Below are 21,137 nucleotides of genomic sequence, written 5' to 3'. Positions count from 1 at the left end.
CACTGCTGCAATGTTAAAAGTGTGGAATCCGACCTTAGAGGTGGGGGTCCCATCATAATTGTATATGTGGGACCGCCAACGCATGGCAGTCGGACCCAATCACCGCTACTGTGGCCGGCAGATCGAGTCCGCCCGCCATCGTAATGAGCCCCTAAATGCCTACATAATTCATGAAATTAGTGTTTCATTCCAATCCACAGTTATCAAATGCAAAATCTGTACTCCTTCTCAAACTACATGTCTTACGTCTGAGCACATAACACCTTGCCTTATTGGCTACCTACGTCCTACCCTGGAAGTCACTTATATGTAGAAAATGGGGAGTTTAAACCTTGATAAGCGGTTTTCAATTCCAACTTAACCTGGCAGTAAAACGACATGCACATGCTTTGTAGTACCAGGCCACAGGTATATTTAAAGGTCTTTTTCTCAGGATGGGTAACTAGGAATCTCAGTTCTTTAGTACATATATAGATAAGTGCATGAGTCCCTCTTTGGGTGTGTCATTGTATGTATATGTATTTCGCTATATGACTGGCTGTGTTACTATTTCTATGGGTCTAAATCTGTATGTAAGTGGTTGTAGGGATTCTTTAGTGACTGTGTTACTGACTGTTGGGGTATTTAACTGTGCTTGCAACTGTCTCAGTTACTGCTGGATTGATAAGTGCTGTATAGATGTGTGAGTGAATGTGTAAGGGCCTCCGTTGTTATGTTATGTTATGTTATAACTGGATTTGTAGCGCGCACTGTTAGTCGAGACTGTCCTGGCGCGTGAGAGAAACAATGGCCAAATAGAGCTAAGGAATTACGCTACTTGTTGAAACAGGTGTGTTTTTAAGAGTTTTTTAAAGATGTCCAGCTCAGCGGTATGTCTTAATAGGTCTGGTAGGTCGTTTCACAAGGTGGCAGCTCTAACAGCCAGAGACTGACCACCTAAACGTGATTTCCTAAATATGGGGACCACCAGGCGTCTAAGGGTCGCCAAGCGGAGTTGGCGCGTCGGTTGGTAGAACGTAAATCTAGCCCTCAGATAAGATGGACACGGGCCATGTAGGGCTTTATGAGTCAGGACCAACGCCTTGAATTTCACTCTTTGAGCCACCGGGAGCCAATGAAGATCACGAAGCTGTTTGCGGACACTTCGTCTCCTGGGGATGTCAAAGAGGATCCGAACCGCCGCATTTTGAACCACTTGGAGTTTGTCCAGGAGAAAACCAGGAGAGCCGATGTAAAGGGCATTGGTTTAGTCTAGGCATAAGAGTATTAGCGCCCTGGCTACTGCCTCCTCGGCAGCTTGGGGCAGAGGGGGTAAAAACTTCCTTAGGGTTGTTAGGGTACCGAAACATGAACCCGCCAGTCTCATAATTTGCTCGTGGAAGCACAAGTCAGCCCCAAACCAAATCCCAAGGTTCTTTGCTACCCCACAATCCCCCTTGGGGCAGGGGAATCCTTTAGGCTATAGTGATTCATTAAAGGCCACCGGAAATCGCCCATAGAGGAGAATTTCCGATTAATCCTCATTGCATTTAAGGCTGGTCTGGGCAAGCCAAGCAAATACTGAGGACAGACAATGTTGGGCTTCATCAGTGCGTAGGTCACTGCCTTCCCAGGTAAAGAGGAGTTGGGTGTCATCGGCGTAGGCCATAATTTTGGCACCCAAACTCTCTGCTAAGTAGATAAGGGGGGTCAGATAAACATTGAAAAGCAAGGGGCTCAAAGTCGACCCCTGCGGGACCCCTGTTTCTACTTTGCTATCTGAGGAGTGGAAGGGGGGCATCCATACTTGCTGGAAACGGTCATTAAGAAATGATTCGACCCAGCATAGAGCAGCGTCCGTGATGCCTATATCCGACAGCCTGGAGAGCAGCTGGAGATGGGGTACCGTATCGAACGCGACAGAGAGGTCCAATAAAATCAGTGCCGCTCTGCCGCCGCCATCCAGACATTCTCTAATGGCCTCGGTGATCTCCACGAGCGCCGTCTCAGTGCTGAAAGATGGGCGGAAGCCGGATTGTGCGGGATGAAAGGCACGCGAGGACTCCACAAATTTTTCTAGCTGTCTAAAAGCTACCTTCTCACAGACCTTGGCTAGTGCTGGGAGAAGGGAAATGGGGCGGTAATTAGATGGAAGCATAGGGTCTGCCATCGGTTTCTTGATCAAAGGGAGAAGTTTTGCTTATTTCCATTGGAGGGGCATCACACCTGACGTCAGGGATTCGTTGACCAAGGACCCCACAAAAGGAGCGATGATTTCCGCCACCCCACTTAAAACCCTCGCTGGGCAGGGATCCGCTGGTGACCCTTATTTTAGTGATTTTAAGATAGCCATCACGTCCTTCACCTCTACCCGATCAAAGCATGTAAAGAGCTGGGATGGTTCATTACTGGCCTGAGCCGGCATAGTGGGGGGAGGATAGATCAGGGCCGGTAGCTTAAGGCTAGCCTGAATTGTTTGGATTTTCTCAATGAAAAAAGAAGACAACTTCTCACACCAGCTGGGGGAAGGGGGTGCGGAAGAGAGTTCTGCCACTGGAGACGTGAAGCTTCGTACAATGGCAAAGATTTCTCTGCTATTGTTCTTTGCTCTGGAAATTCTCTCAGTGAAGAAGTCACCTTTAGCTGATTTAATAGCGGCATAATACTCTTTCTGCGCTGCGCGGAATTCTGCCTTGGCTAATGGGCAATATTCCCGTTGCCAAGCCCGTTCCCGAACTTTGCACCCTAACTTCAAAGTTTTTAAATGGTCAGTGTACCAGGGAGATGATGGCGAGGCTCGTGGGCGCCTGTTTCCTGATGATTGAGGGAGAGTCTTTATGGTAGTGCTCATCCATTTAGAAAAATTTTCAACTGCCTCCTCTAAATTGCTGGCATCTGAGGGGAGAGTCTGGGCCAGTGCAGAGGCCAGGGCTGGGATATTAATTTTTTGCAGGGGAGGACCACTGTTCCCATTATCCGAAGTGCGAGTACTACCAATGTCCCATGAGAAACAGACCAAATAATGGTCAGACCATGTCACTGGGCGGGGCACTTCTAATGTCAAACTAAAATTAGAGTAGACAAGGTCGAGACAGTGGCCTCCCGAATGGGTGATATTTTGTACCTGCTGGTCTAGAAGAGTTAGATCACAGAGATCCATCAAATCTCTTTTATGAGGGGATATCCACATGTATGTTAAAATCTCCTAGCAGCAGGACTTTAGGAAACCTCAATGCTCTGTTCGTGACAACCTCCTCTAGAGATTTAATAAATGTGCCAGGGGGACCGGGGGGGCGGTAGACCAACATCCCTCCCAAGGTAAAATGTGGGGAAAGGGCTATGGAAAACTCCATCACTTCTCCTTCTAAAATATCCCCTGTACATTCTTTTATTAAAGTCCATTTATCCCTGAAAATCACAGCAATGCCTCCGCCTCTACCTAAGCTGCGGTCAAGTCTGGCTATCTTGTACCCACGTGGAGTAGCAAGTTCGATTACCGGAGCACAAAAATTGTGTAACCATGTCTCCGTGATGAATAAGATGTCAAGCGTCTCATCCATAATCAACTCGTGGACCTCCTCCGTGTGTTTGACCAGCGAGCGGGCATTGATAAGTGTGGCGCGAATGTTGGTATAGTGATCAATGCCAGTAGGAGAAGGCGGTGTGAGTGTAAGCCTCCTAAATTGAAAGTGGCAGGCGGGGTAGATTCGTGACATAGAGTGTAATACCTACCCGGGCATGGATTCACAACATGGATTTTTATTAAGTGAATGCAAAGCATTGCGACTATAGCCAATGAGTACACCCCCAGGCTTGCCCACACCAGAACCAGCCTTTACGGCCCTGTGCGCTGTCGATGCGCGGATGGGCTTACCTTAGGCGCACCTTCGGCGTGCCATCGTCACGCCCGCTGCGCTCGTCCGCTGCGCTCTCTAGGACACATTGCGTTTTATGCCCTGCCTCCCCAGATGAGCTAGACAGCTAAGTCCGGCCCAACCCAGTCCAAGATGGCGCCTCGCCCTCCACACAAACGACACAATCAGCCGGGGTGGAACGAGGCGAGGGAGAACAAGAATGCTGTTGTGGTCTGACTTGGTGTGTTAGTGGCTGTATTCTTTTGTAAATAGGTATGTCAGTTGCAGCATGGATGGGAGACTGGATGTATAACTGGGCACAAGGGTCTGCAAGTGTGCATGACACTAATTGAAATGTAAGCACATACACCCTGCACTATGGGCTATCTACAGCCTACCTTAGGGGTGACTCATATGTAGTAAATGGGGAGTTTAATGCTTGGCAAGGGTTTTAAATGGAAATTCAGTCTGGCAGTATAACCTCACTCACAGGTTCTACAGTAGCAGGCCCAAGGCATGTTTAAATGGCTATGTGTTGGGATGGGTGACTAGGAGTGTCAGTACTTGCTGTGCTATGCTGATTTGTAAAGCGCGTAGCTACTTGAAGGCTGCCCAGCACTGAGTGAGGCATTACCCATGATGGTGAATCAATACTGGATAGAATGGCTAGTAAAGATGTATCCAAGTCTTAAGCACTTTCCTGAAACTGATCTAATTTGTTTAGTTTTTCAGCTCGGTTGGCATAGAATTGCAAAGTTTTGGGGTCAAGTATGAAAAGGATCTGCAGCCCCATCTGGTCGTTTGGATACAAGGCATCTTTAACAGCTGTGTCTTTGAAAATCTTAGAGTCCTTGAAAGAGTATAAGGTACCATAAGGTCCATGATCACAAAAGACCCTTTCTGATGTATTCCTCTATGAGCCACACAGAGTGTCTTGTAGTTAAATCTCTCTTTTACTGGGAACCAGTGCAATGTGGCTAATGCACTTTTTGCTCAGGTGTTTTGGGCAGTTTGAGAATCAGCTTAGTAGCCGCATTCTGAATCAGTTGTAGTCTCTTCATGATTTCTAGAGGGGCACCCAGATACAAGGAGTTCGAATAAACTAAACTAGACAAGTGCCTTCACCACTACTCTGGGTGGGTAAGAGGTCAAGGATGTACATGGGTTCTGATCATACATGAACAGGAAGCTGTGAGTTTTATTACCTGAGCTTCCATAGTTAAGACACTGCCACGCCACACTCCAAGGTACTTTATGAGGGAAATGGGGGTTGGGGGTGGTCTCAAACTCTCTGGCTATTTTATAGAACCATCACCTCTGTTTTATCTCTCTTCAGTTTAAGTGAATGGCTTGCCATCTACCATGCAACTTTCTCTAGGCATGGGGCCAGATACTTTTGGTCTAGGCCTGTCTCTGAGGAAAGTAAGATGACAAGTTGGGTATTGTCCACATTTCTGACTATATATCTGAGTGAGTGTATGAGTCCCTCTGTGGGTGTGTCACTGGATATGTAAGTAACTATGTTGGTACATGACTGGTTCTCTTAGTAACTATATGTTTTTCTCTAATGTGTATTTGAGTGCCTGTATGTATGTATTACTGGCTGTGTTAGAGAGTATTGGGGTATGTAACAGTGTGTGCAGCTGGCTCGGTTACTGCTGGATACATGAGTGCTGTGAGGGTGTGTGACTGAATGTGTAAGTACTTCTGTCACGTGCAACAGCATTTACAAAGCAGTCTAAACCACAATGTACCTTTACAATGAAATCTTAACCACACTTTAGTCTTTACCACACAGGTTTTACCAACCACTATGTCTTTGCCATTAGAGTCATTATCACACATTAATATACATTAATATACAACTATTTTTGGCACTAGATATTTAGCACGCATGTATCAATACTATGCATTTTTTATCACTAGTGTTCTTACTACTTATGTGTTTTACAACAAGTGTCATTAACACAAATTTTTTCACTAATGCTGTTATTAATACTTATGTGTTTTTACAACTAGTTTCAGTACCATGCATGTTGTTACTACTAGTGTACATAGTATTTATGTTATTAATCACTAGTGTCATAATGGTAAAGTATATAAGTAAGTATATGTTTTAGGTATTTGGCAAATATTAATTTTATAATGATATACATATATATATATATTTAATGATAGTAAGTTTAAGGGATGATGTGTAAGGGGTGTAGGGGTATTGGTTGGGTGGGGGTGTGCATTAATACTCAGGAACTAATTTTAATTTGTTAGTATTAATAGTTATGAGTTTTAATTGTTTTATATTAATGATAATAAAAAAAATATTGATTAAAAATATACATTTAGTTTTTAGGGGTGGGATACTGAGGACATAGGGGTATTGGGTAGGTGAGTGTAATACTACTCAGGTGTTATTTACAATACTTTAGTATTCATATGTATTAATTGCAATTGTTTTAAATTATAGATAATAGTAATTATTAAAATATTTAATACCATTTAAAAAATTAGTATTTAGGGATGGAATGCAAGGGATATAGGGATGTTGGGTGGGGAAGTGCATTGATACTCAAGTATTAATTTGAATACTTTTGAAATAATATGGAATATTTGAAATTGAGTAAAATAATATTAATATTAAAATGAAAAAAAGATTTTAAAAGGTAAAATTAGTATTTAGGGATGGGCTATAAGGGATATTGGGTATATTTTGTGGAGGTGTATTAATATCTGGATATTGTTTTCAGTAGTTTACTATTTATAATTGATAGGAACTTATTTAGGTTAATAAGGTTGATGCTAAATATGTTTTTTTTATTATATACAAATACATATTATCGAATTTCTAAAATATTTTAATTAATTTAAAAGCATCTATTTGTCAAAATTACATTTTAACGTATCATTTAAAAAATGTAAATATAATACAAAGATGTCAAATTTATATTATGCATTTAAGCAAAGTATAAAATAAACAAAAACATTTACAAAAATAGTGAATAAGATAACATAGTTTAGAAAAATATAAACACATGTAATAAGTAACATTTTTTTTAACATTATATAAGTTATTTTTCCATGGTTTATTATTAAGTTCAATGGCAAATATAGTCCTTTTTTACGGTTTTTACTTTTCAACTTGACCTTGCAGTTGTATGTATGTTTCTACAGTCGATGGAGCATGGAAGTCAAAATGGAAAGCAAGTAAGCCATGCGGTAAGGTAAGAACAATTTAGTTTACATTAATAAGCATATAGGAGTCTACTTTCATTGTAAGATCCAAGGGAAAGGTAGTTAGATGTTAGATAGTAATATCTGATGTTTTTTATATGTTTTTCTTATTTCCATCCCCATGCAGGTTGTGTTCATATGCTCACATCGGGATGGTTGACTTTTTGAAATAAAAGCAACATTTCTACTTTTTTGCTGAAGTCTTTATTTTACTATTTGTACTTCATTTGGAACGAAGATCATGCGACTTCAGGATTAAGATGGATGTATTGAATACAGTACTACAGCATTATTTGTGGGACATTACAGTTTGGTAACAGTGCTATTTTTTAAGGTGATGTTTTTAGTGATTGGATTTCCAATATAGATGTTGTTTACTACTGTCTTTTTGAGGAAATAATTTTTTGGGGGATAATGGTTCTTTCAAGGTACTGTAACAGAAAATAAGTTGTAAAAATGTTTTCCATTATTACAGTGGGTTTTTTAGACTCGCACATAGTATATTTGTAATAATTGAGCTGCAGGTAATGGTTTTCTTTTTAAATCCATGTTTTATTGGGATTATGTATTTTTTACCTGTGGGCGTTAATTTGTACAGTTTTGGATTATCGGGTTACTATTGACTCTTGGTGATACGTTGTTTAAAAAGTCACCATGAGCTGAAGAAGGAAGTTAGCTACAGGTACAATTTCAAATTTTTGATGATTAGATTTTTTTTAAATAAAAAAATGGCAATGGAATTGTATAGAATTGTTAAATCAGGCAGGTAATTTAGGAAAATATTAGTTAGTATTAGTAATGTAAATTATATACAATACTGTCCAGGTAGTCGGAAGCCACCATTAACGAAGATTCTAACATTTAACCCAAAAGCCTCTCAGACATTTCTTCACTCTTTTTGGAAGTACGTGGGTTCAGGCTACCTGATAGTCATCGTGAAGTCTTTATTCTTGGAAACTTTATTCCTTCTGGTCTCAAAATACATTATTAATTTTTTGAAAAATATGTTTTGTTTGAATGTGAGCATTTTGTTTTGGTTAAATATTTGGTGCATTATTACATTTGTACTTTAGTTACTGTCAAGCAGCAATTTTGAGATAGGTTCTTGACAAAGTTTTATTAGTAGTTTTGCTCTCTAGTCACTGTCCAACACCTGTCCTAAGGTAATTGTTTGGTGGAGTTAGAATAGTAATTTTAGTCCTTACTCACTGTTCCGCACTTGCCCTGAGGTACATACTTGGTGGAGCTAGTGTTGCAGGGATTCTGCACATTCACAGAACTATGCGCAGAAATATGATACCTCAGTATATAGAGGCTAAGCCTTCCCACCACCTTAGTGCCCTCGAGCCCAGGACCCACTACTTATAGTGTCTCACTCGCTCTCCTACACACTCATGAAGATGCAAATGATTAGACACCCCGGAACACAACACTCCCATCGCTGGGATGGATGAACCATTTAAAAAATAAGCCAGATCAGATGCCGACACATCACAAGCGTCATGCAATTTAACTTGTTTTCAAACTAGGGAGTTTCCTACTGTTGAATCACAATCCTCCCATGTTAGAAAAACTTCCTTATCTGCTCACTGATATCTGTAGGTAAAAGGCAATAATCACAATTCATGGATAAAAGCACTTCCCTGGGGCTCAAAGCATCCAACCGGGAAGTGTTTCATGCAAGATGTACACTGAAATAGTGAGAAGGACAGTGAAATAACACCATGTATTAACCACACAGCTGAATCAGTCTCTGCTACAGAAAAAGTAACTGTTCTAATTGTTCTATATGTAACAGAGGGTATGTTGTGTCTTTCATGGACAAACATTTCTGTTTATCAGTCAAATTAAATGGTAAAAACAGTGCAGAAGCATTTTAATAATCCCATGGAACTTTTCGAATTTTGAGCATTTGTAACGTACATGCAAATTGCATTACAGAACGTATTTGATTTTGACCATGATACTAGACAGATACATCATTCTGAACAATATTAATAACACAGGAAACAATATTATCCAAGGTGTAAGTACGGGAAGATAATGTATTAATGCTCTTATCTACTACTGCAAGAACCTTTTCCAAATTAGCTTAGTCAATTTGGCGCAGACATAACTCAGTTTCTATCTGCAATAGTTTCCACAATTCATGATATGCTTCATAAATAAATTGTTTTGATCCAGGCAATTTTGGACCAAATATAAAATCAGCTAAATCGATGTCCCACAACAAAAGGGACAGGTGTTGTTTCACTGATGACAGTGTGGAGTACACCAATCATTGGTGACACAATTTACCCACCGAATACGTGGTGACTGAATGAGAATGTGGGAAATGAGGATCTGGTCTGTTTTGCACGAAACCTGACGTTGCATTAAGAAAACACTGCTGACATCCATTGAAACTTGTCGGTCACATCAACCACCCCAGAGGGTCGACATCAGAAACATTTATACTACCATTTCTGAACTGGGCAAGCAATACATCAATTGTATGATGGATGTGTGTGCGCCATGTATCGTACTCAGCTAATGAGGGAAGTGAAGGAACAGTCACTTTTTCGGCAGTAGCCAAACCAAAACAAGTAATTTTTTGCACTGTGTTAGTGAAAAACAAAATGTGAGTCGGAATCAGAGCTTCTGCCTTGCACATGCCAATGTTTGGTACCCCAAATGGATTTTAATTTGATTGTGTCTTTCCAATGGTCATAACCATGTAAGGCTAAAGTAGTCCTAAAAGAATTAGAATAAATCAATTTAGTGTGAGTCAATATGAATTTAGATTGACATGGCAATTTAAACTTATAGAGATAGGACTCTGGATTTGTCGTATTATAATCGAAAAAGTATGTGAACATACTCCGTTGAGTATCAGAACTTCCTTGTAAAGGAGTTGGACAATTTTCCCAATGAGTAAAATAAAAAAAATGGTCTTAATGTATTTCTTTTATGCAAGAAATCATGGTCATAACGTTGGTAAGAGAATAAATTCACATAATTGGCCAAATTTAAATGCAAATCTTCAGCATCAAAAGCAGCATAATATTTTAAATCAGAAAACAATGAATGAATGGCCTGAACATCCCAGTTATTTGAGAGTATGTCCGGTGATACTACATCTCTGAATGAAATGCTGAACACATATGGAATGTTCAGGACCTCTGTCGAACCATGGATATCGAATGCAACTTTATCCCTAACAATGCATTCAGCAACAGGGAAGGCCGAAATGTTCACTAGGGCTTGATCTCTTTTCATTATATGGGATGATGTATGGGGACCTAGAACACCATCAAAAAATTTCACAGTAGAGCGTTCTGGTAAATAATGACCATTGATGAGCAAGAAGAACACCGTCACAAACCCAATCTACATGAGAATTAACATCAGCATGAGCAATATCCAAATTTAAGTCCAGGGCGGGACTACGTAAGTTTTCCTGAACTAGGCAATGAAAAGACTTGTACGAGTAGGAGTGGTTGTCACAGATAAGGAAGAAGATGAGTCTAACAAAAAACTGGTACGATCCATATAATATCCACTCGCTCCCAAACGAAAAAATGGTGGCTGTGCAACATCTGATGGATTATGTATGGTACCGTCAGGATTGTCAATGACGACCTTGATTGGAGGAGAATCATACTCGATGTCTGCATTAGTGGAAGTTGAAGTCATAACAGGCAAGAAATCAATGAAAGTCTCTAACTCTCCCTCCAGTATGTGGGGTGTATTCGAGGAAGCAGAAGCCATTGGAGTCAGAGAAAGATCTCGGCTTGGAGCACTTGGAGTCCTACTATTCAGTATTGACCATATAATGTAGCTTGATATTGTCCATTGAAATAAATCTGTTTTCCTTGCGACTGGGAAAAGGAGGTAAAATCACTCTACGAGTACCCTTCAATCCAGGAGCTGGGACAGATGCCTGATAAGAGGGACCAAATTCTTTTTTGTTCTCCTGCTTTTCTCGTAACAAATCACCAACTTTGGGAAGTCAGCCAGTAACAGGAATCAGCACCGCTGCATCAGTGGATGACGGCACATGATCATTAGCCAGTATTTCACAGGTCTTTTGTAGTTCCTGCAACATAGTAGAATGGATATCTACTTCAATCGTTGAAGCAGCCGCCACAACGTCTAGACCCTCAAGGTCTGTCATAAATATTTTAATCCATAATATTGTGTTTTCCCTGCGCCATAGAGCATTTCTTCAGAATCCCCATCTGGACTGCTGTCAACATTTTTTCACTTGTGGAAAATTGCATTTCCACTGATGTGTACATATGCGATTTATAAGCAATTGGTACTAAGTCAACTTCATTGAACGTCAAATATGTGAAACCTACAGTACCTGTCAAAATTCTTATGACCAAGTTCGTAGAATTGTCATGTGTTAACAAGAAGTTGGTCGCAAGCAGATCAGACTGCAAAGAACGAGCAATCTTGGTATGTTCCGGAAGACAGCTGGAAGACAAAAAATGTGCAAAGCGGTTTGATACGCTCAGCAGAATCAGGAATGTATGTCTTCCCAAAGTTTAAAAATCCCAAGAAGGGTTGCAGTTTTTTCAATGTGGACGGAGGTTGCAGTTGTGGACATTGCTCCAGACATTGGGGGTCCAACGCCCTACCTTAATTATTGAGCTCGTAGCCCAAGAAGAGTAGCCCCAAATAAGTGATGTGCGACTCAGCAAAATTAAATTCATACCCCCAAGTCTGCAAAAGACAGTATGATGCTATCCACACATACAAGATGTGGTATTAACTAGTAAAGAACAACACCTTAGTGCCCACGAACCCAGGACCTACTATCTATAGTGTCTCACTCGCTCTCGTGCACACTCATGAAGAAGCAAATGATTAGACACCCCAGAACACAACACGCATGGATATCTCAGGAATCGCGGTAACAAGAGACACCTTTTTGCTCACACTCTCGTATCTGTCCACAATAAGAATTGACTGAAACATGAATATAGTTTAATTTGTTTATTTTAACTATTGTGCTCTAAAATGCAGTATAGAAGCCACAACCAGCAAAAATTGCATCAAACTAATACAGTTAGCATTGCAGCTAGGGCAGTTATCAAAAGGAGATGTCATCATATAAAGATGGTGGAGAAAGGACTATAAAGCCTAATCACCCTCCCTTTGGTAAGAAGAAGTATTATTATATAATAGAAGATCTCTGGGCTTTGTCAGCAGACCCCATACCTTAGTGTCTAGATGGTATATCTACATCATAGGAACCACATTGATCTTCTCCCTGGAAATCTCCCTCTCGGAGTGTGTGTTACCTAAACAAGCATCCCACGTAATATCAAAGAACATGTTTTCAGCAGCAGCTGCATTAGCATGTTTTGTTGAGGTGCTAGTGACTGACCAGAACAGAACAGAATAACAAGGGGCATCGTTTATCAACATTGCTCACAGTGCTCAGACTAAACTCCAGGAATAGGCAGAGAACGAACAAACTAGATGGTTCTCATGTGAAAGGCATAAACAGAGTCTTGCAAAATAAAGCCATGTAGTAACATGAGCAAAAGCAGCATCATGGCTGCTTGGCTCATGCTAACTTGGCGATGTTGGCAATGTCCCTATCCGTCATGTGACACTAGGATGGTAATTTTCCCTAGTAAGTGTCTAGTACTTACCCTGGGGAAATTACCTGGTGGAGTTAGAATACTAATTTTGATGTTTAGTAACTATCCACCACCTGCCTGGAGGTAAGTACTTGGTGGAATTAGAACTGTAATGCTCCCTAGTAAGTGTCAAGCACCTAAGTTTAAGTTTAAGTTTAAGTTTAAAATCATTTATAGAGCGCACGTCTACCAGCGGTTTCTTGGTGGTAATTACTTGGTGGAGTTGATATGTACATTTTGCTGCTTAGTCACTGTCCAGCACCTGCCCCGAGGTTAGTACCCGGTGGAGTTTGAATAGTAATTCTTTCCGTTAGTGTCCAGCACCTGTCCTGAGGTAGTTACCTGGTGGAGTTAGAATAGTAATTGTTCCCCAATAAGTATCATATACTTGCCCTGAATGAATTACCTGGTGTAATAGTATTTTGGCTTTTATTCGCTGTCCAGCATCTGCCCTGAGGTAAATACTTGGTGGAGTTAGAATAGTAATTTTTCTCTAGTCAGTGAAGTAATTACTCAGTGGAGTTGGAATAGAAATGTTGCCCCTTCGTCACCGTCCAGTACCTGCTCTGAGGTAACTATCTGGTGGAGTTGGAATAGTAATTTTGCCCTTTAGTTAATGCCCAGCACCTGCCTCAAGGTAAGTGTTTGGTGGAGTTAGAACTGTTACTTTTCCCCTAGTTAGTGTCCAGCATCTGCCCTTAGGTGATTACTTGGTGGAGTTACAATTGTAATTTTACCCCTTAGTAACTTTCCAGTACCTGCCAAGGTACTGGAAACCTTGGACTCCACCAAGTAAGTACTTGGTGGAGTCAGAATATTATTTTTGTCCCTTCGTTACTGTCTAGCAAGTGCCCTGAGTTTAGTAATTAGTTGATTTAGAAAGGCGATATTTTATCAAGGTGAAATTTATTGTTTTTAAAAGTCTTTTAAAAATACAGACCCAGAATGTTTTTGTTTGGTCAATTTGTGAAAAGTTTATGGTTGAAATCTGTAAACTTAGTAAAATACAAAATTATTAGACTAGTTCTATAACTAGGCAGGGCAAATAAAAGCATTTCATTGTGAAAGTTTTAACTTACTTGGACAGGTAGATGGTGTAGTTTGTAGTCATTGAGTCTCGATTCGGTAATATTTTTTGTATGCTCTCAAAAGTAATCACTATAGTATGTGAAATGGTGGGCGGCCCTTTTTATGCGTGTTTATTGTGGTAGATGAAAATTTAAACATAGATATGTTTTGGAATGTCTGTATTTCACTCAGTTTTATTATGTATGTTTTGTTTATTATTTTGTTCGTAAAAAGAAGACATTTCTTTCACTTCCTGTTTTACAACGAAAATCATTTTTGGGGGAAAGGTGAAAGTAAGGGGTTAAAATAAAGGCAGGTCTGCATTTGAAACATATTTTGGAATGTGTTTTTTTTTTCAATATTAGTTGTATTGTCTCATGTTTCATTTATGATGTTTATTTGGAATGTGTTTTGGAAGTATATTTGTTTGAATATTTTTTGTTATTTTTAGAATTTCTTTTCATTTTTTTATTTTGTGAAATAAAGTTTGTTTTCTGTATTTTTTATAACGGCTTGTTGTAACGTTATGCATGCTGATGTGCTCCATAGTATTGGTATGTATATGTGTGTAACTCACTGAAACTTCAAAGTACAATTCTTACCTTTTAAGCATATATACACTGCCATAGAGGCTCCCTACTACCTACTTTAGTGGTGACCTGTATGTAGAAAAATGGGAGCCTAAGGGTTGGCACGTGGTTTTAAATGGCAAGTCAGACTTGTAATACAACTGCATACACAGGCTCTGCAGTAGTAGACCCAAGACATAATTAAAGGGCTACTTGTCTGGACGGGTAAGTTGGTAGTGTCATTCTCTTCAGTACATACCTGAATGAGTGTATCAGTCCTTCAGTAGGCATGTCATTGGATATGTTAGTAACTAGGTCAACATATGACTGTCTCTCTTCGTAACTCTATGGGTCTGTAAATGTGAATGTAAGTGACTGTATGGATTGCTCGGTGGTAGTTTTAGTGAATATTGGGGTATGCAATTGTATGTGCTACTGTGTCTGCTACTGCTGGATACATAAGTGTTGTGTGTGGGTGTATGAGTGAATGTTTAAGTGCCTCTGTTGCTGTCTGACTGAGTATGTTAGTTGCTCTATCCTTTTGTACATATAAATATTAATTGCCATATGCGTGGGAAACTGGATGTATAAATGGGTGTATGGGTCTGTAAGTGCACATGTAACTCAGTGAATCTTAAGCGAACATGCATTACCTCTTAAGTACATAGCATCCTGTCCTATGGCCTCCCTTAAGTGTGACTCATATGTAGTAGAAGCATACTTTAAGGATTAACAAGTGGTTATCAATGCTAAATAGATCTGGCAGTAAAAACTGCACAGACAGGCTCTGCAGTAGTAGGCATAGATATACTTAAATGTCTACTTATGCCTACTTATGTGGATATGTAACTAGGAGTACTTGACTACATTATCTCAATAGGTGAATCAGTTCCTGTGTGTGTGTGTGTGTGTGTGTGTGTGCGTGTGTGTGTGTGTGTGTGTGTGTGACTGGACGTGAAAGTTACTATGTCCCTATATGATTTGATTTGCTTTCTAAGTAAATCTATGAGCCCGTTCATGAGTATGTAAGTGTTTATACTGAATGCTTACTTGCTCTTTAGTGAGTGTTGGGCATGTAGCTTTGTGTGTAACTGGCTTTGTTATTGCTGGATACATAAGTGCTGTATGGCGTCTGACTGAATGTGTAAGTGCATCAGTCTCTGTCTGACTGGGTGTGTGAGTGGCTCTATGTTTTGTAAATGTATGTCTGAATCACAGTTTAGGTGGAAGATTAGATGTATTACTGTGTTTATGGTTTCGGAAGTGCACATGCAACTCACTAAAATGTGTAAGTACATATCTTACCTTCTAAGCACATACCACCCTGTCCTATGACCTACCTATGAACTACCTCAGCTTTGAAGTACATGTAGTAGAAGGGGAGTTTAAGGCTTGAGAAGGACTTATCAATGCCATGTCGACCTGTCAGCAAAACTGCACACACAGGCTCTGTATTAGCAGGCCCAACGCTTGTTCAAAGTTCTACTTGTCTGGATGGGTGACCAGGAGTTTCAGAATTTGAGAAAATATCTGAATAAGTGTATCAGTGCCTCTGTGAGTGTGCCACTAATGTATAAGTAACTATCTTGCTAAATGACTGGCTCTCTATGGGTCTGTATATGTGTATGTAAGTGTCTGTATAGATTGCTTACTGGCTTTATTAATGACTGTATGGGTATGTAACTGTGCGAAAGTTGCTTTGTTACTGCTGGATAAATAAGTGCTATGTGGGTGTGTATATTAATGTGAGTTAATGTGTTGCTGTCTGGCTTAGTGTGTTAGTGGTTATATAATTTGTACATAGGTATGTGAGCTGCAGTTTGGCTGGGAGGCTGGATGGATAACTGAGCGTATGGGTCTGTAAGCGCGCATGTAACTCATTGAATCTTCAAAGTACATCTTAACTGTTAGTCACATAGCAACCTGTTTTATGGACCACCTATAGCCTGCCTTAGGGGTGAGTAGAAGGGGAGTTTAAGGCTTGGCAAGAGCTTTTTAAAAAAACATTGTTATTAATATTTTACGTCAATTGGTACTTATTACTGCAAACTATGGTATATAAATAATGCACGTCAGTACGATTAATCTTAAACACATTGAGTACATCTACATGTTCTTCAGAACCATTTCCCCCTGCCCTCCTATTGTCACTACGATGTAAATTGGCAGAAATAATACAAGGCCCCTGGTCTGTAAAATTATTCACTGATATCAGACACCGACTCAAGCCTAGGTGGTTCACAAGTGTTGCCTCTGAAGACATTCCACTTTCCCCATATCCTTGTCCATTTTTTGGGGCACCCCCTATGCATATATACCACTTTCTCTGCCATCATTCCACAATCTATATCACAGCACCACTAACAGTATGTGGGAATTAGTCTCGCTCCCCAGTGTTGGGCTCTGTTCCATTTTGCTATCGTCATGCCCATTGTTGCCCAATTTTGGGCATTTGATTGAGGTCTGTCGGCTCCCAGGTATTTAAAAAGCATCGCTTGGGTTCCGGTTCAACGGCAGCTCCGCCCACCCGCGAGATGGTGCGCATCACTGCTTCCCAATAAGGTTTGATCTCCGGGCAATCCCATTGTATAAGGTAAAAGGTACCCATCCCCTCACATTGCTGTAGACAGAATGGTGTGTCAGCGCTTCCCATCTGATGCATAGTAGTTTGTGTGTAATAGATGAAGTGGAGAATTTAAAGTTGCACTAACTTTAATCTGGAGGGGATTGCTACCCCCTCAGGGAGGACAGTGCTCCCTGCCAGTCTGTCTTGTCTAGTTCCTCAATGTCGGTCTGCCTTCTGTCCCTGAGGGTTTTGTGGAGTCTGGTTGGTTGTTTATAATGTTGTGATACATCTGCGAAATTGCTTTTTTCAACATGTGGTCCGTCAATAATCTATCCTCTAGTGGTGAGGCCTCTGGGAGCTCAGTTTTCAGCGGGATGTGTTTTGTCAGCATGTGGCTAACCTGGATGTAGCGGAACATTTCCGTCCATGCCATCCCATACGTTTCCTGGAGCTGGGTGAATAGAATGATCTTACCCCTTTTCTATAAATCCCCAATGTGGGAAATACCAATTAGGTCCCATTGTTTAAAGCCCTTGGTGTTGCATAATTTGCCTAAGCGTCGGGTTTCCCACAGCGGAGCGGCTTGTGTCAGTACTCCCTCCCAGCCTAGCGCGGGGAGTGCAGTGAACCATATTTGTACGGTGTGCGCCACAGGCCCTATAAGGTTGGATCCCCGATGTTTATTATAAAGCGCTCCCATGACGCCCCCCATGGGGGAATATCTGCCCATACGGAAAGCCGGTTCTTCTTGTGGAGCATAGAGCCATTGGTATATCACGGTGAGTTGTGATGCCCAGTAGTATACTTTTATGTTTGGAAGGGCGATTCCACCATCGTACCAGCTCTCTACCAATTTATGCATGGCTATACGGGCGGGCTTCCTGTCCTAGAGGAGATTACTGGCTATGGTTTCAATGGCTTTAAAATAGTTGGGGGGAACCTTTAAGGGAGTATTTTGCAGGGCATATAGGAACTTAGGGAGTGCCTTCATTTTGTAGAGGGCCGCTCTTCCCAGCAACGTCAGTAGCAGGGAGCGTGATGTTATATATAATCCTAGATATTTTAACCCATTTTCCGTAATCTGTATCTCACAGTTTCTAGGTAGTCGTTGAGGAGGGCCCTTAAGCACATACAGCAGTGATTTTCCCCAGGTAATGGTATATCCTGAAACTTTACCATATGCAGCGCAAATGTCTAGAAGGCAATTAATGGACCGTGAGGGGTATGCAATGTACAATAACACATCATCCGCATACAAGAAAATGTGATTATCCCATCCCTCCACCCACTTGAGTCCTCTAATTACCGGATCTTGTCTTATCCAAGCTGCAAATGGCTCAAGCACCAGCGAAAACAAAGCGGTGACAAGGGGCAGCCCTGTCTAGTCCCCCCACCCAGGGAGAAGTCAGCAGAGATGCAGCCATTCACCACTAAATGCGCCTAGGGTTTCATGTAGAGTAGTTGGACCCATGCACAGAACCGGGGGCCAAAGCCCAGGCAATGGAGGACTGTAAAAAGAAAAGGCCATTCAACTAGATCAAATGCCATACGTGCGTCCAGAGAGAAGATGACAGCGTCTTCTCTATGAGTGGTACATGGGCCATGACGCCATGCAGTCGCCTCAGGTTAAGTGTCTTGGTACAACCTGGCATGAACCCCAATTGGTCCGGGTGCACCAGTTTTTTAAAATAGGGTAGCAGTCTGGTGGCCAGCGTTTTAGCTAATATTTTGGCTTCTGCGTTTAACAATGAAATAGGCCTTGTAAGATGTACAGTCCTGTGGTTGTTTCCCTGTTTTATGTATTGCCACTATTGTCGATACATGTTAATCCCTGGGAAGTTCCCCCTTTTCCAAACTGTGTGTATACATTTCCAGCAGGTGTGGCGCTAGGTGACTCACAGATTTTTTATAAATTTCAATAGGTATCCCATTGGGACCCAGAGCCTTCCCTGTGTAGTGCACCGATTGCCAGTATCAGTTCCTCTGCTATCAAATCTACCTCTAGGTCCTGTCGTGCGTCAGAGGTAAGTGTAGGCATCTGAATATCTTTGAGAAATGCGAGATTGTCATCTATCGTGGCTGTGGCGTTAGTTGTGTACACTTTCTCATAGTGGAGTACTAGCGCATCAACTATCTGCTGTGGATCTGTCGTGCTAACTCAGTTTTCCAGTCTCAACTGTGTCACCCATCGATTAGAATTCTCCCGCTTATCTAACAAGGTATGAGTTTGCACGCCTTATCCCCAAACTTGTAAATAGTGTGCAGTGTTTTGGTGTGCCTAATCTTCGCCTCCTCCCACAGGTAGTCCCTGTATTCCTTCTTGGCCAGATCGAGTTTATGTGCTGTGGTGTCTAATGCGTGATCTGCTTCTGCGTGTCCTCTTAAGAGACTCTGTGTGACGCAAGCGTTCCTGTTTGTGGCCTGTGATTAGTGAGATAGTTTGACCCCATAGTACCGTCTTGTATGCCTCCCACAGCATCGTCGGGGATGTGACTGAGTCGTCATTTTCCTCAAAGTATTGTTTTGTGGTTGTAAGCAGACCCTCCATATTTTAGGGTTTTGTAGGAACCCGGGGTAGATCTGAAAGATGCATCATCACCCCAGGGTATGAGATGTGTATCTGAGTAGGACAGAGGAGTGATCGGAAATGCCCCAGGGCAAATGTGATAGCTCCAATACCCCCTCTAGGCCTGTCACTAATTTGAAGATGTAATCTACTCATGATAGACTGTCGTGCACCCCCAAACAGAAGGTATATTGGCGCTCCTGTGGAAACTGTGAATGCCAAGCATGCACAAGACCAAAAGCGTCAAGGAATGCAAATAACTGGAGATTGATCCCGCTCTGATCTCTAGGGGCCGTCGATCTATGGCGGCATCCACTGTGGCATTAAAGTCACCCCCTATTACCAATTCACCCTGTTGGAGTGTAAGTAAAAATTTACCCAGGGCAGGGAAGGTCACCCGATCTAGAGCCGGTGGGATGTATACTGACACTAGATTATATGGAAGTCCCTCCCACTGACACGCTGCAGCTGCAAAACGTTCCTGAGTATCTGACCCTGACCCCGTATAATAATCAGGAAGCGTTTATTAATCGGGACACCTACCACTCAGGAGCCGGAGGAGAATTCGGAGTGCACCATAATTTTTTGAAATCCCATCTATCTAAAGCTTTGCAAGCATAGCCCACCAGGTTCGATTCTTGGATCAGGGCCACTGCTGGTGCCTTGCACTTAAGATATTGTAGGACTAACCCTCTCTTTATCTTGTCTCCAAGCCTGTTGACGTTCCAGGATATTATCGAGAGAGGGGGGCCCTTCGTACTAGAAGTCAATGAATGTGCATCCGAAGAGCTGGCCAGGGCATCCTCCAGTACCATAAATTATGTCAAGAATGGGCAAACATAAAGAACATTTCAGTGCAAAGACCATGCATATAGTGTATATGTACCCAGGAATCTCGTAGTGTGCCTGTCTCTTGAAGAAAACGATAACATTAAACAGATCCCTACCCCCCTCTCGGTCACTGCTCGGCAGACTTAAATCTACCCACCACCCAAACTCTGCAGAGTGCTTGGTCCCCATAACTTGTGCTTGCGTGTGGGGGGAGAGTAGTCCCACGATCACAGCAAACCATCCCCATGGATAAAACAAAGTATAACGGCTAAATGGTCCAAGAAAATTCTTCAGTCTATGACAGCGGCAACTCTGGGTAGTTCGGAATGCGTGACGAGTCCGGTCACAGGCATTGATCCGCCACAGACAATTCAGCCAATGCCTGGGTCGGTCCGTCTAAGTTATGGGGTCCTGTCCCATAACAAGCGTGGATTACTAGGTCCAGATTGCATCCCTAGTGTCCACCTTTCTCGTGTCTTATATCCTCCTGTGAGCCTGTGTCCTCTGATTCCGGGGCGTTTGCCCCCTGAAGTCGATATTGTTGTTTCCGTCCCAGTCTTTTAGGCCCAGATGCCGGGCGCCATCCCTCAAGCCAGTCGTGTGCTTCTTTTGGAGTTGCAAAGAACCAAAGTTTCCCCTTAGCCTCTACTCCCAACTTTGCAGGGAATAACATGGAGTACTTCAGCTCACAGGCCCTCATTTCCTTCTTAACCTGCTGCCGTATAGTCCCGGAAAAATGTTACAGTGAAGTTCTTGATATGAATTGGAGGAGCAATTTATGCCGTTTGGAGGATTGCGTTTCAATCACGGAAGTTGAATATTTGTATGAGTATGGACCTA

The sequence above is a fragment of the Lissotriton helveticus genome, chromosome 8, assembly GCF_964261635.1.
Source record: "Lissotriton helveticus chromosome 8, aLisHel1.1, whole genome shotgun sequence".
Lineage (NCBI taxonomy): Eukaryota > Metazoa > Chordata > Amphibia > Caudata > Salamandridae > Lissotriton > Lissotriton helveticus.
This window is presented reverse-complemented; position numbering follows the sequence as displayed.